At 39.1% G+C, this 8,494-nt stretch overlaps 1 long non-coding RNA gene across 1 annotated transcript; it reads left to right on the plus strand.

Annotated features, from left to right (window-relative positions):
- Window positions 1–3,676: 3,676 nt before the first annotated feature.
- Window positions 3,677–8,493, plus strand: LOC133656869 (uncharacterized). The gene is made up of 13 exons (XR_009827180.1): window positions 3,677–4,015; window positions 4,263–4,340; window positions 5,573–5,650; window positions 5,740–5,812; window positions 5,918–5,944; window positions 6,063–6,253; window positions 6,456–6,573; window positions 6,727–6,818; window positions 6,921–6,998; window positions 7,088–7,162; window positions 7,262–7,402; window positions 7,606–7,676; window positions 8,350–8,493. It is a non-coding gene; the product is annotated as an uncharacterized LOC133656869 (long non-coding RNA).
- The last annotated feature ends 1 nt before the right edge of the window (window position 8,494 follows it).

Raw genomic sequence — 8,494 nt, forward strand, 5'->3', positions numbered from 1 at the left:
CTTAAAGGGGAACTGCACTTCTTTTGGAATGTTGTCTATTGTTCACAATCATTATGAAAGACATGACGATGGATAGATTTTTTTTCTTGCATTCTATATATTATAATGCAGCCGATCAACTCTGCCTATTAAGCCCCTAAAAAAACATACAAACACCTCCATTTAAGGTTTTATATACATGATGTAAGTAAGGGGCGGCATGGCGTAGTGGGTAGAGCGCCCGTGTCAGAAACCTGAGGGTTGCAGGTTCGCTCCCCGCCTCTTACCATGCCGTTGTGTCCTTGGGCAGGACACTTCACCCTTGCCCCCGGTGCCGCTCACACCGGTGAATGAATGTTGAATGAATGATAGGTGGTGGTCGGAGGGGCCGTAGGCGCAAATTGGCAGCCACGCTTCCGTCAGTCTACCCGAGGGCAGCTGTGGCTACGAAAGTAGCTTACCACCACCAGGTGTGAATGAATGATGGGTTTTTTAACATGTAAAGCGACTTTGGGTACTTAGAAAAGCGCTATATAAATCCCAGGTATTATATATGTAATGTAGTAACAGGCACATTTATAATACTATTTAATATTTACATATTTTGATCATTTGAAGCATATGCGGCGCATAATTTAAAAAACGCATCACATTTGCTTTTTTTTTGCATCACTGATTTCTGCTCACTGCAGACTTTATGAGAGTCAACAAACATAATAAAACATCACTTACTGTGCAATGTCAGCTGTCATTAGGATGCCGATTGCTGGGATGTTCATATATTCCCTTTTAGGTGAAAAATGTCTCATATTCCTCACGAAGAAACGGGGGATGGGGTGGGGTGGGCAAGCGCTTTTTGTGTCGTTCTCGCCAGTTCATGGTCCTAAATTTGCCGGCAAAGTGTCCCAACATGTCAGATTACCTACTCAGACGTCTCATGTCTAAGTGAGATGAATGATTTAAGATCTACAATAAACTTACAGGGAGCAGAGAAGCGAGGAAACAGCAGACCACTCAATGATGACAACATACCGTAATTTCCGGACTATAAGCCGCTACTTTTTCCCCTCGTTCTGGTCCCTACGGCTTATACAAGGGTGCGGCTTATTTACGGCCTGTTCTTCTCCGACACAGACGAAGAGGATTTCGGTGGTTTTAGTACGCAGGAGGAAGACGATGACACAATGATTAAAGACTGACTTTTCATATACCGGTAGGCTGGTTATTTTGATAACGTACAGGCGAGCACTTTGTATTACTTTGCACCGTTGTATTATTTGTACTCTGCACGAATGCTGTTCGCCATGTCAAAGATGTGAAAGTTTGATTGAATGATTGAAAGATTTATTGTTAATAAATGGGACGCTTCGCGTTCCCAAACAGTCATCTCTGTCCCGACAATCCCCTCCGTGGTAGCAGGAACCCCTATATACTACGGTAATTACACATCAAAACCCTGCGGCTTATAGTCGGGTGCGGCTTATATATGGAGCAATCTGTATTTTCCCCTAAATTTAGCTGGTGCGGCTTATAGTCAGGTGCGGCTTATAGTCCGGAAATTACGGTAGGTACACACCGAAGTGAATACGTTGCCACTATAGTTTGTCAGTATTAGCGCTTATAATAACAATATCACTAATACTCGGTTAATATTCAAGTCACGAAATGTAAATTGAGTATCGTTGCCGCTTTTGAATGGTTAATTATTGGATTTTATGGGCAGAATATTGGAGCTCCAATGGCTCCACTATACGCTGATTTTTATTTACGTTTATTTAATATTTGGAATGCATTTTTAAAAATCCATCCGTCATTATGATTGTGAATGGTAGGCAAAATTCCCCAAAAAGTGCAGTTTCCCTTTAAGTCCTAGTAATAAATATTGTGATTGTTGGTCAAATGCACTGTATTTTCCTTGTCCATTTTTATAGCAGAAATTAAAAGCTTAGTTGTTGTGCAGGAAAGCCAAGGGCTTTAATCGATGACCATATTATAGCGTCTTTGGTGATATTTTTTAGCATCAAGAAAATATCCTTACTATTAATAAAGTACTGCGATGAGATGGCGACTTGTCCAGGGTGTACCCCGCCTTCCGCCTGATTGTAGCTGAGATAGGCTCCAGCGACCCCCTGCGACCCCAAAAGGGACAAGCGGTAGAAAATGGATGGATGAAATAATAAAGTACATCAATAAATCTTTCGTAGGCTCAACAGCATATACTGAATCTTGATATCACTAGCAAACATTGCTGAACAACAGAGACATATATAGCTAAATAATGAGACAAAATATAACCTTCACCATAAAAAACATCTGCAGACATGAATTGTAGATGAGACTAATCTTTATAGCAGGAAATCAACTGCAAACAAATGTATCGTTTTCTCATTAGCGTCATGATCAAATCAAATCAAATCAACTTTATTTATAAAGCACATTTGAAATTTACCACAGGGGTAGCCAAAGTGCTGTACAATAGGCAGGTTAAAAGATAACCCAAGAAAAACGAGCAAACACAACACAACACAAACAGAGCACGATAAAAAATAAATAAATAAATAAATAAAACATAGGTGCATTGTGGGACGCCATAGCAGAATGGAGATCACAGCGTGTTAAAGGCCATGGAATAAAAGTGTGTTTTTAAGAGCGATGATGATCACAGCAGCACGGCACTCATTATGTCAATAAAATACCCACCAATGCATTAATAAATCCAACTTTGTCTTTCATGGATTAATGTTTAATTTGTGTACATCTCCATATGTAAATACATGGCGTGCCTCCAATCGTTTCTTCTCTAAATACCCTAAGTATCAAGTGAAGTGAGGTGGTAGCAAGCATGCCCTCTTGGTGATTATAAATGGTTTAAATCTTTTCAAAATATATTTTTCTTAAGAATGTAAAAATCCACTCCATCCCATTTTAAATATTTATTTCATGATGCTTTTATATGTGCATCCAAACCAGGGGTCCCCAAACTACGGCCCGCGGGAAGTCCCAAGTATAAAAAAAATAAATAAACATTTAAAAAAAAAAATATATATATACTGTATATATATATTTTTTTTGTCTTTTCTTATCCACTTTGTATCGCTTGCTACTCACGGTGTTTCCTAGCTGCTCAGGCAAATCATATTGTCTAAAAATGCATTTTCTCATCGATAACGTGACATCATCGCGCGCGAGGAAAGTGCGCTATATATATCTAATATATATATATCTATCCATCCATCCATCCATCCATCTTCTTCCGCTTATCCGAGGTCGGGTCGCGGGGGCAGCAGCCTAAGCAGGGAAGCCCAGACTTCCCTCTCCCCAGCCACTTCGTCCAGCTCTTCCCGGGGGATCCAGAGGCGTTCCCACACAGCAGAAGACTGCTATACGGATCCGCCTTCAAGTCGCCCAACCCGCGTTACTGTCACATTCGTTTTGGCTCCGCCTAGAGGATACAGCTCCGCCTCTGAAAATTGTACGGTCAGACAGCTGATCCTGAGCGGACACGTGTCTGATTCGCATACGCGGACGCGACAAACTAAACCGGCGCGCGCCGCATAGAGTTATAGGCTCCGCCTACGCGCGCTGAGCCGACCAATGTCTGCACCCGCAGACGTGGACGCACCTACTAGCGTGTACGCGCATGAGCCAAGATCTCTGGACTTTCTTTGCTGGAACACGAACGTAAGTATAGATTTATTGATTTATTGCTACATTCGCAGTAAAGATCGGCCTTTGTGTTTCCATCATCATTTATGTATGATTGTAATGACGTTGTTTGATATTAGGACTAGCAGTAAAACTTTATATTCTGTAAAAAAAGGCTTTTATTTCCAGCGCCGCCTCCCAGAATGCTTTGCATGGGGACGTGCGTCTGACGTCACGTATTCAGAAAATTCGAAATGGCTGCACGCGGGAGGTGAGGCCCGAGCGAAGAAAAGTGGAAAAGAGTGTTATTCGTCAAAAAACCCACACAACGACGGTCATTTTTTCGCCGTGCTATTGTAAAATTGTCTTTTATCTGTGTTTTGTGAAGCCGGTGAGTAACGTTCAATACAGTTAACTTGGGCTATCTTTTGTTAGACGCTGTGAATGTGTGTAGGTTACATGCTACGACATTCCACATATTTCCAACTGGTTGAAACGAAAGCGTATTACTTTATTGTCAGTGTTGTTTAGGCCCAGGTCGCTATTACTTCGTTATAACAACGTAACGTTAACAGAGTGGAAACAGCCGTTCTTTGCTATTAATATGAGTGTGTATTATTTATTTCTTTGTTCTTTAGTGGAGCTCGAGATCCTGTTTACTGTGGACTAGCTGTGTGTGACGCCATGTTGTTTTTGTTTCCATTACAAAAAAAAAGGTATGTCTATGTGTTTTTTGGCATAGTTAATTGTAGAAAAAAATATAAAATGAGGTGATGTGAGTGGGAAAAATTGCTGCACATATTAAGGATCCTTTTTCTTGATCTATATTTTTGTTATTTGCTGATATATATATTTTATATGCTGTTTTTTATTTAATTAATTTATTAGAGACTATTTCATGCTTTATTTACCTTTTTTTATTATTATTATTTTATTTACTATTATTATTATTATTTACACATGTAAGCATAAATAATTGATCATATTAGTACATTGTTTGATTGCTTTGCTTAATGCATTCCATAATTTAATTCCACATACTGATATACTGAAGGTCTTAAGTGTTGTACGTGCGTACAAATGTTTTAAATTACATTTCTCTCTAAGATGATTTTTCTCCTCTTTTTTTGAGAAGAATTGTTGTATATTCTTGGGTAGCAGGTTATAGTTTGCTTTGTTTATAATTTTAGCTGTTTGCAAATTCACTATGTCGTGGAATTTCAGTATCTTTGATTCAATAAATAAAGGATTTGTGTGTTCTCTATATCCAACATTATATATTATTCTAACTGATCTTTTTTGTAACACCGTTAATGAATGAAGTGTACTTTTGTAATTATTTCCCCATATTTCTACACAATAACTCAGATATGTAACACTAGTGAACAGTAGAGAATATGAAGTGATTTTTTGTCTAGAACATGTTTTGCTTTATTCATTATTGACGTGTTTCTTGCTACTTTATGTTGTATATTTTTTACTTGAGATTTCCAGTTCAATTTATCATCAATCATTACACCTAGACATTTGGTTTCATTTACTCTTTCAATTTCTATTCCGTCTACTTGTATTTGTGTTTGACTTTCTCTTCTACTGTTACCAAATAGCATTATTTTAGTTTTACTGAGATTCAAAGATAGTCTGTTTTTGTCAAACCATCTTTTTAATTTGTTAATTTCTTCTGTTATTATTTGTATTATCTTCTGTGTGTTCTCTCCTGAACAAAACGCTGATGTATCATCCGCAAATAATACTAACTTTAAATCTGTTGTAACTTTACAAATGTCATTTATCTAGACATTGAATAATTTAGGTCCTATATTGATCCCTGAGGTACACCACAGGATATATTTAGCGATGTAGACGAAACCACCACATTAATATTAAAGATATGGTTAACATTCTTAGTGCTAAAGATATTCCCCTCTCCTTGTATCCCTTCTCCCAGCTCCACCGTCTCGCCGAGTGCCAGCAAGAGTCATGAGTACTTGTCAACTCGACTCCTCAACTGGAGATAACTTTCTAGGTAAAGACTGATCTCCAAAATAATATCTCAGCATCCAGTAACCATGGTTAACAGATCACAACCATTTAATACCAATTTATCTCCCTTAGCACCTCACCATGGGGAAGGATGTATTCATATGCCTTCACCAGCACCTGCATTAAACATGCAGAGTTACACAAGGTAGGGACTGATCTCTGTATACACTACACCCATAATTTCAAACCCTACTTTACGATTGAGCTGAAGTTCTGACTATTATGACCTGTACTTTTACCTTTCTTATAGTTCTTACCACCTTGGGGCACCATTCAGGTAAAATCTCAGCTCATCTTACTTGCTTATTTGTATACACTAACACCTGTGCATGCTTTTGTCCACGTTGTTCCTTTGACGATGAATAAATACCCCTTTTCTTTCTTTCTACATTAAGGGTGCCTTTTCATCTGATTAAATTTATAATGAACAGGGACATTGCGGTTGTCCCAAGTGGATGGTATGATGATAGAATGGTTTTCTGGCCCAGCTATAAAAACTCCGACAGAATTGAAAGGGCAGCTTTAAATGAGGAGCAGCATGAGCCAAACTGGCCAAGATTTGACGTTTCTGTTGTCCGAACTTGTGGTATGCAAATTCATAAATTTCTTGTTTAAAAATAACATCATAGTTGCTTCTCTTTATGCTTGGAATAACCTATTGTGTCTATGTTCTGACCAGGTCTCTTGTAAGAGAGAGACCTGATTTATCATCATCAATAATAATAATATTCTGTTCAGCTCTACAGCTAATTTGAAACTCATGTTCATTTTAACATATTCAATTTTAGACAACTACAAAGACGCATTAAAAATAATGCAACAATATGGAAAGGGCTGCGACACCTCAGACCTGCAATCTGAGGCAGAGAACGAGGAGCTGCCAGAAAAAAGGAACAGGAAGCCAGTGTAAGTGTGTTCCGTCTTGTTTTTGTCATGTTTCTACAGTAATAGGAAGGTTATTTCCGGTAGCATTCAAAAATAGACCAGAGATGCTTGTACTATATGTATATTTGGCAATTTTGGTATTGCAATAATCCTAATGATATGGTTACCCAACAGCCATCGTCTCGGGGACTCAGATGATAGCGAAGAAGACCCGGGAAATAGTGACCTCACATCTCTGGGGTTGGCAAGCCAATTGCACAGGCAGAGTAAGGAATAACTTAACATCGAAAACAACAAAACCACCAAAAGATATGGTTAACATTCTTAGTGCTAAAGATATTCCCCTCTCCTTGTATCCCTTCTCCCAGCTCCACCATCTCGCCGAGTGCCAGCAAGAGTCATGAGTACTTGTTAACTCGACTCCTCAACTGGAGATAACTTTCTAGGTAAAGATTGATCTCTGAAATAATATCTCAGCATCCAGTAACCATGGTTAACAGATCACAACCATTTAATACCAATTTATCTCCCTTAGCACCTCACCATGGGGAAGGACGCATTCATATGCCTTCACCAGCACCTGCATTAAACATGCAGAGAGTTACACAAGGTAGGGACTGATCTCTGAAATATTAGTGTATAGATAGGCCCCTTGGGTATTACCAGTCATGGTTAACTGATGGCTCTCTCACAATGCCCACCTCACTAGGAACGGCAGTCCCTCCTCGACTCCCTCCACCCCCCTCACCAGCAGCCCTCAACATGTGGCAGACAGAGGAGCCTGGATCCAGCCTGGCCTACAGGCCAACACGGCGAGGGGGAAGAATGGCCGACAACATTTCCTGCTCTGGTGAGCAATAACTGACAAATACCGGATGGTCATTCTGTGCCACAAATTTTGGAAAAAATTCAAATTCACAAGCAATCACATATTTTCTTCAAACTTTGTCAATAACTTTTGTCATTAACTAAGGTCAATAGCTAATGTCAGGATTATGAGTAATGAAGATAAACACTGAAACATGTTAATTTTATACTGCTGTTTGTCAACAGCGCCTGAGGTAATCCACATCCTTAGCCTGCTGGAAACTATTAAGCACAACCAAGACCAGCTGATTGCGAAGGTAAACTTCTTAAGCCTTGAATAGGTCAATATTTCATAATGACATTGATTTTGATTCATTATTATTTTTTAAAGAAAGAAACAGCCTACATGGCAGCTTTGTGTGATTAGAGTAAACATTGCTACATTTTCTTGTTACATTTCACCTGTTTGCTCTTTAAATACCACTTTTAATGTTTTTTATTTATTTCGATCATATTTTTAAAAAATGTGCCCTGGGGCCGTTAAAAAATGACCTGCAGCCTGCAAATGGCCCCCGGGCCGCACTTTGGACACCCCTGGCCTACACGAATACAAACATATAATGATAGTACAAATATAATAAGAAAACAATGTCAACCTCCCAAAGTTGGGTTATGGATATTTATTTATGCCCCCCACCCACAACCCCCGCCGCCGTCATCCAACAGAGCCAAACAAGTACTCTGATCAAGGAACCAAATAACGATATTGTTTAAACATTTTGGATGTCTTGCACACCTATACCCTGATCACAAATTCATAGTTTACGCACCTTATTTTAACCACCTCCAGTAACTTTAAGTCATGTTTTTTTTTTCAAATGTAATCTCCTTAATACCTATCACATATTTTGTATTGTGTAAGCATACTTGGCTTTGGATGCTTCCTACCATAAACATAAACGTATGTCTTGTAATCTTGTTTGATTACAGGTGCTGTAAGTAAAAATGTGTTGACAAGGTCAGCCACGGATGCTGAGGTCACCAAACACGCCATCAGGTGGTTCAACTTGGCGGGGGATCAGGCAACGAGGAGACGAGTCCCGCTTCCACCTCCTCAGGAGGAATAGAGATGTAT

The sequence above is a fragment of the Entelurus aequoreus genome, linkage group LG09 (assembly GCF_033978785.1).
Source record: "Entelurus aequoreus isolate RoL-2023_Sb linkage group LG09, RoL_Eaeq_v1.1, whole genome shotgun sequence".
Classification (NCBI taxonomy): domain Eukaryota; kingdom Metazoa; phylum Chordata; class Actinopteri; order Syngnathiformes; family Syngnathidae; genus Entelurus; species Entelurus aequoreus.